The following is an 8,293-nucleotide window of genomic DNA, read 5'->3' as shown; positions in this document are numbered from 1 at the left end:
CTTATGATTAGGATGCTCTACAAACTATTTCCAAGATACTTATATATTAAAACACTATGAATCCACTGTGTCTCACACAAACCTGCCACGACACACAAATGTAATTTAGCTCAGTTTAACAAATTTTGCTTCCACTAATTACTTGGAAGGCCATTTTGAGCACTAATCTCACTGCAAAAGCATTAATGAGCATTATTCCATGAGCATTAATCCCAGTCTAGAGTCTTGTGACACATGCTAGAGTCCCTACCTCTAGGTCAGAAGGTCTAGGTTCAAGGCTCACCTGTATCATAATAAATTGATTGAAAATATGTATGAATGAATGAATGGAAAGGGATTTAATCCCATTGCATGCTGAATATATTAGTGAAGTATATCCTGTTGGTTTTCATTCATTTGAATTTGTACCCTTTGGCCTAGTTAAATTGCACACTTTGAAATAAATGTCAAAGTTTAGCTTTTCTATTCCATTTACTTTCTGACACAAAGCTTTCTTGTTAGGTGCCCCTTTCAAGGCTAAAAGAGTCCATGTTTCTCTAACTTTACTTCATAATTTAATTATGTTATGTGATCTTGTTTTGTTCTGACTGGACTCAACTACTCATCTTTAGTGTTGGTAAAATATATTTTTACTGCTTCTTTGATCTCTAGTATTACTACTTTAGTAAGTGAAAGCTTAGAATGTATTGTAAATCCGTCTCTTGATATATGGAAGACAGGTGAAAGAAAGAATTTGCATTTAAATACAAATGTCGGCCTCATAAATATATTTAAAGTATATTTAATAGGCCTGTCATTATCTCAAGTGTCTTAAAATGCACCACACCTGAGGAAACATGTAAAAATATTATCACTGTTTGTGACTTAGGCAGGTGTAACAATTTGATAGATTTGATATACACAAAGAGAACTTCTATGTGGTTTAATATCCAACAAAGCTTTTTAACGTTACTCATTACCAATGTGGTTCCCTTTTCTGGCTATCTAATTCAGTAAGGCTGATGACAGGAATGAGCAAACCTTTTGATGGGGGAAGCAAAGGTAAGTAAAAAATGGATATATTTGTCCAACTTTAATTTAACAATTTGTGAAGGATTTAGGCCAAATGCAGATTTTCATTGGCTGGATTGCTGCCTTTTTTGTTTTCTGTGTATGTGTGTAATGCGGAAGCAAATGTTTGACTCCTACATTACACTCAGACTCATGTATGATGGATAGCAATCAGATGCCAATATGTGGTATCGCATGAGTGCCAAGTATTTGGTGAAAGCTGTTTGTTTTCACTTTGGATAGCCACCAAAATGAATTTCAATACATTCAGTTGATCAGCTTGTGGCAGGCTGCCTGACCTTTGAAGATCCGTGAAGAAATAACAAATTGTCAGGTTCTATTAACTGCTAATGTTTTCTCATGCCAGTTAATCAGAATGAAAGTGTGGAATTCTCTGTTATGGCATCATTTTAATATAATTTGTTTTCTTGTATCAGAACTTCATCTACAAATAATTACTGGGTTGGGTCTTATAGGGAAATAGCATATATATTCGTGTAAAAGTCAAATATTTTAGACTATTTTTAAACGTTCAATTTATGGGGTCGACTAATAAATGGGCACTAGTTTTGAGGGGCTGAAATTCATGCTGCAGTTCGAAATACTGTATTATCAGCAGAAGTCGATTTGATTGTACAACTAATCCCGGGTAAAGAAGAAAAGCGCAATGAATTACAGGAAAGGTAATTACTGGGAAAAGCAAGAGAAGCAAGAACGAATTACTGGTAGGACATATTATTTATACATACTGGTACGAAAATTTAACATGCCGAAAATTCATTGAAATCCTGTAAAATCACACTGTTCAACATCGTCATGGCCTGGTATAATGGCACACTTAAAATAAAACATTTATTAAATTCTGAATGTGTACGTGCCTTGAACTTTCCTGCCAAATTCTTCCATTTCCCTCCCATTTACTCTCGTATGTTATGAACCTCAGCAACATTAACAAATTTGTTAAAGAATTAAAAATATATGGAGCTAATATGTCTCACTTTTATTCAGATATAATGGTACAATTAAAATGATTAACTTTTTAACGATATTAATTTTGAATGTGTAGCGAACAAAGTGTGATAAGTACCGATAGACTTAGTCCCGGTCTGAATGAATGAACGAATCAAAACGTGCTGTAGTAAACCAGGTGGGCTAAGTAGAGTTATGAATGAGTGAACGGAGACGCAATATAGTAAACAAAGAGCTATGAGTGGAGTTACCGGTATGAATGAATGAGTGCGATTTTATTTCAGTGGGTTAATGGGAACATGCAGTTTCTTTTGTAAGAGGTTTATAATGTGATATAGTGAGGTCGGGTTTTACATGAGATATATGGAAAATATATTTTGGCCAAAAATATGGAGTCAACTTTTACATGAGATCGACTTCTACATCAGTATATATGGTAATTGCAGTGGGTCAGAATGCTGCACTATTGGTTACATTTCAAATCGATTAGTTGTGCTGGTGGTGCAGAGTAGAACTCCAGTTATAAAAAGGCATACCATATAGCAACAGAATCACAGTGATATAAGAAAAATACTCAAAATTAAAAAGAATTCAATGAGAGCAACAACAGATATATGACATTTTATCTAAAAATGAATCAATTTTATTTCCTTCAATTGTCCAAAACAATGTAGAATGCATTGTGACGGTATAAACTTCAGAACTTTAATAACTGTTCGCAGATTGGAAGAAACAACAATAACTCTGTCTAGAATAAGCTGTTAAAAGACAAGGCCAAACTTGACAGGAATTGAAAGCAATTAGCCATGTCTGGGAAAAGAAGTCAAAACTACAAGAACAAAATTGTTATGACACCTACTTGATAACTGGCTGCTTTATGCCACAAAGACAAATGATTACCCTGCAGAGGAATTCAGGGAGTCAATCACAGAAAAGCTGTGTTTTCAAACAACAGCAAATGCCAAATGTAACAAGGAACAGGGAAGCTACTTCTGATAAGAAGGCAAGCTGCAGACTCAATGGTTCCAGAGTAGTCAATAATTTGGAGGAAAGAATCTAAAAGATCATCAATAATGTCACACCATAGACCTGAAGGATGAAGTACCTGTGTAAGAATCCAATACATAATTCTTCTTCAGCAGAACCTCAAAGAACAATACTGTACAATGATCAAACTCTGGACACCAGACACAGATCCTGATGGTTGGAATTGTAGCTAAATTTCACCATTAATCAGATATAGCTGAGTTGAATTGTGAAGCTAAACTTGCTTATTTAAGGAGTCTTATCTTGGTTACGATGTACAAAAAAGCATACCTAATTGTTTCAGTGCTTGATTGTCTGTGATTTATTAATAAGTAGCTGACTTAAAGGGAGCTTGTGATGGTTTACCCACAACATCATGCAGAATATAATCTAGCATGAGATGAAATGGGTTATGACAGGACATTTATTTTTCATCTGGTAGTTGTAAACTTAGTAGTTAGTTGTTCAATGTTATCATAAATTTGAGAGCCAGTCCTAGTGGAATTTGAAGAAACCTCAGATTTGATTGTGAAATTTTATAGACAAATCAAGCAAATTTATATAGCACCGTTCAGTCCTCAGAACATCGCAAAGCATTTCATAAGCAGTGAAGAACTGCACTGCAGTATTCTTGGCAAAAGCAGGTGAAATGATATGTATGCAGCAAGTTCCCACAAACTGCACTGAAACAACAATCTGGTGTTTATATTGTGGGCCTCAAACTTCTGTCAGGTGAATATAGATATGAATATAGAATAAATTAACATTGAGAGTAATGAACCAGAGGGCGTAACAAGTTAAGACCAAGAACACACTGGTCTCTGGATCGGTCCTAATGCTAGGCCAGAGATCAAAGGAGGGACAAGACTTTTCAGATTCAGAGAGTCTAAACAAAGTGAATCTTAATTGTATCAGACTTACAGATTTGCAAATATTCTCCACTCTCTATTTCTGTCTAACCTAGGAGTCATCCCATTTGGGATAGTCCCTGATGCCTCTGTATCTAATTGGATCCTGCTTCATCATTTGAATGGTCAGGATTTACCTTCCAACGGAGGAGTCAGCCATTTGCTCCCCTTGTTTTGAGACTAGCTCCAGACACTGGATGACAAGTACAGCTACTGGCCAAGGATCCAAAGTATCTTACAATGGCTGCAGCAGTCAGACTGAGGCAAGCTGTAAATCACGAGAGAAAACCTTTGCTTTTTGTATTCGTGTTTGGTCACATAACAGACAACTGAAGAATATGTATAAATGTTATATAAGCATTAATCAATGCAGGTTCACAAGCTGTTGCAACTATTTCCTTCAGCACTGTACATTGATGTAGCTCTGTCCAGTTAGCCATTGTCTTAAAAGACTAGGCACTAACAGTACTCAGGACCAGAGTCCACATAGACCAGAGTCCACATAGGCAGGACTTGAGATCCTGAAATAACTTCCTCTCCTTCACTTATTTCTGGCATACCCTTGACCTAAATGTCTGAAATTTAAATGGTGTATACAAGGGATTAGCTCTTGCAAACGTTTTTTCTTTTAAAAGCATTATTGAAACAGCGAACATTCAATTAAAACATTCTTTTAAAATGACAATGCATATTTTTCAGTTAAGATGCTTCAGCGCCACTATGTGGCAAGATGCAAGTACTGCGCAAAATAGTTTTAAATAATTCAAACGACTCCCAGAATTTGTAATTCCTACTCTACAATGCTTTCTGAATAAATTATGAATGTTCTTCAAACAATTCTAGGCAATATATTGCACATTTAATGTTGGGATAGTATACTTTACCATTTGAAGTTAAAAATCACACACCAGGTTATAGACCAACAGATTTATTTGGAAGTGGAAGCTTTCGGAGCGCTGCTCCTTTGTCATTGACTACATAAATATGTTTGAAACAAAACATTCAGTGTGTTGTTCGTAAAAAACAAAATATTGGAGAAACTCCACAAGTCTGGCGCATCTATTGGGAGAAAGGAAAAGTTAATATTGTCCAAAGACTCTTCTTTGGAAGAACTGACTTCTGTGCCTTTGCCTATTTCTAACTTTAGACTTTGGAACTTAATGGGTACGAATGAGCAAAATTGCTCTTCGATTTTGCAAATCTGCAGTGAGCAAATCTACATTGAGACCATAAAACCTAGGAGCAGAAGTAGATCATTCAGCCCATCAAATCCTATTGAGTAGCAGAGATCATGACTGATCTGATAATCAGGAGAAAGTGAGGACTACAGATACTGGAGATCAGAGTCAAAAAGTGTGGTCTTGGAAAAGCACAGCACGTTAGGCAGTGTCCAAACAGGTGAATCAACTTTTTGGGCATAAGCCCTTCATTAGGAATTTAGAGGGTTGGAAGGGGGGGGGGAATGGGGGAAGGGATGCGTGGGGTTGAGGGTAGGTAGCTGGGAAAGCAATAGGGAGATGCAGGTGGAGGGTGATGGTGGTAGGCTGGAGTAGAGGGTGGGGCAGATAGGTGGGAAGGAAGATGAACAGGTTGGATCTGATAATACTCTACTCCACTTTATCTTTTTCCCATTACCCTTTATTCCCTTAATGAATAAAAATCTGCCTGTCTCAGCCTTGAATACGCTTAGTAATTTCTTTGCCTCCACAATATTGTGGTAAACAACTCTAGATTCCCCACCCTTAAGAAATTCCTCACCTTAAACATGCAGTCTTTTATTGAGGTGTGACTTTCCCACAAGAGGGTACACCTCCACATTTACCCTGTTGAGTCCCAAAGTTTCTTAAAGGTCGGTAAGGTTGCCTCTCCTTCTAGACTCCAATGAGGTACAAATCCAACCTATTCTACCTGACCTCAGATAGCTCCCCAATTCCTATGATTAATCATCAGAACATTCTCTGGACCACCTCCAATGTCAGTAATATCTTTCCTTAGTTAAAGGGGCACAAAACTGTTCACAGTATTCCAGCTGTGGTCTGGCTAGTGCCCTGTATGGTTTTAGTAAGACTGCCCTCTTTTCATACTCCACTATCTTTGAAATAAAGGTCAACATTCCATTTGCCTTCCTCATCACCTGAACATGTATGTTAGGTTGTTGTGATTTATGTTCAAAGATAGAAGACAGAGGGTGGTGGTGGAGAGCTATTTTTCAGACTGGAGGCCTGAGACTAGCGGTGTGCCACAAGGATCACTGCTGGGTCCACTGCTTTTTGTCATTTATATAAAAGATTTGAATGTGAATATAGGAGGAATGGTTAGTAAGCTTGCAGATGACACTAAAATTGGAGGTGTACTGGACAGCAAACAGAGTACAACAGGACCTTGATCAGATGGGCCAATAGGCCGAGGAGTGGCAGATGGAATTCAGTTTAAATAAATGTGACGTGCCGCAGCTTAGAAAGACAAGTCAGGATAGGACTCTACACTTCATGGTAAGGTCTTGGTGTGTTGCTGAACAAGAGACCTTGGAGTGCAGGTTTATAGTTCCTTGAAAGTAGAGTTGCAGGTAGATAGGATAGTGAGGACAGTGTTTGGCATACTGTCCTTTATTGGGCAGAGCACGGAGTATAGCAGTTGAGTATTCATATTATGGCTCTCGGCTACTTTTGGAATACTGCGTGCAATTCTGGTTTCCCTGCAATAGAAAGGATTTTGTGAATCTTAAAATGATTCAGAAAAGATTTACAAGAATGTTGCTAGGGTTGAACTATAGGGAGAGGCTGAATAGGCTGGGGCCATTTTCCCTGGAGCATTAGAGGCTGAGGGGTTACCTTGTGGAGGTTTATAAAATCATGAGGGGCATGGATAGGGTAAATTGACAAGGTCTGCTCCACAGGGTGGGGGGAATCCAAAACTAGAGGGCATAGGTTTAACGTGAGATGGCAGGTTTAAAAGGGACCGAAGGGGCAGATGTTTTTTATGGTACGTGTATGGAAAGAGCTGCCACAGGTAGTGGTGGAGACTGGTACAATCACAACTTTTAAAAGGCATCTAGATGGGTACATGAATAGGAAGGGTTTAGGATATGTGCCAAGAGATAGCAAATGGGACTAGGTTCAAATCGGGTTGGTATGGATGAGTTGGACTGAAGAATGTTTCCGTGCAGTACACCTTTACGATTCTGACAATGACTTCCAATTCCACTCTGCTTTTGTTTTCTGCAATCTTTTTCCATTTAAATGCAAAATACTTTAAAATGACAGTTTGAATATTTCCAGCATTGCAATATTGCTTTTTTTTTTAGTTCTTAACTCTACATAAACATATCCTCAATTTGTCAGTCCCCTCAATTAGAGTATTGGGGAGGCAAAATATGTTTCACTACTCGATGTCAACCGCATCACATTACATGAAATATTTATTGCCTTTACACCAGAGTATGTTTTCATGAAACAATTAGACTTATAAGCAGCTAGTAAAGTACACTGAATCTTATGCTATATAAATAGGCACAGTATATTGCCTATTTATATAGCATAGGATTCCATATACTTTACTAACTGCTTATTTGAAAAGTAATGGTTCTACCTTAACTGGAGAATTGTCCCCAATTTTAGGAAGAATGTGAAGGCAATAAACAACATGCAGAAAAAATTAATAAGAATGACTCCAGAGATAAAGATTTGGAGGTGCCAATGTTGGATTGGGGTGGACAAAATTAAAAATTACACCACCAGGTTATAATCTGACAGGTTTATTTGGAAGCACAGGCTTTTGAGGCACTGCCTCTTCATCAGGCGGTTGTGGAACAGATCTAAAAGACAATTTCTAGCAAAAGGGTTACAGTGTCATGGAGCTGAAGCTATCTTGAGAATGTAACAAAATGAGTTCTGGGATTTACATATTAAAGAACCAAAACTAGCATATCCCATTCTAAAAGATGAAAGCCTCAATCTAAGTTTGCTTAATATACCATTATAGCTCCATGATACTGTAACCCTTTTGCGATAAATTCTGTCTCTTATAGTCCTGTTCCACAACCACCTGATGAAGACGCAGTGCCGGGAAAGCTAGTGCTTCCAAATAAACCTGTTGGGACTCTAACCTGGTGTTGTGTGATTTTTAACGTTGTTCAGAGATAAACAACAGTTCGAGGAGCCTCCTTGCAGAAATAAATTTTATATAAGTGTTCAAAACTGTTAAGTGGGAGAAACAGCTCCTGTTCGTCAAAAGTTTGTGAGCCCCATACCACCCAGCCCCTTGGTCAGTGAATTGCAAGCACAGATGAGCCTTTCAGGTCTTTAATGAAACTATCACAAACCAACTGCTAGGGCCTACAC

Source organism: Chiloscyllium plagiosum, chromosome 33 (genome assembly GCF_004010195.1).
Source record: "Chiloscyllium plagiosum isolate BGI_BamShark_2017 chromosome 33, ASM401019v2, whole genome shotgun sequence".
NCBI lineage: Eukaryota > Metazoa > Chordata > Chondrichthyes > Orectolobiformes > Hemiscylliidae > Chiloscyllium > Chiloscyllium plagiosum.
This window is presented reverse-complemented; position numbering follows the sequence as displayed.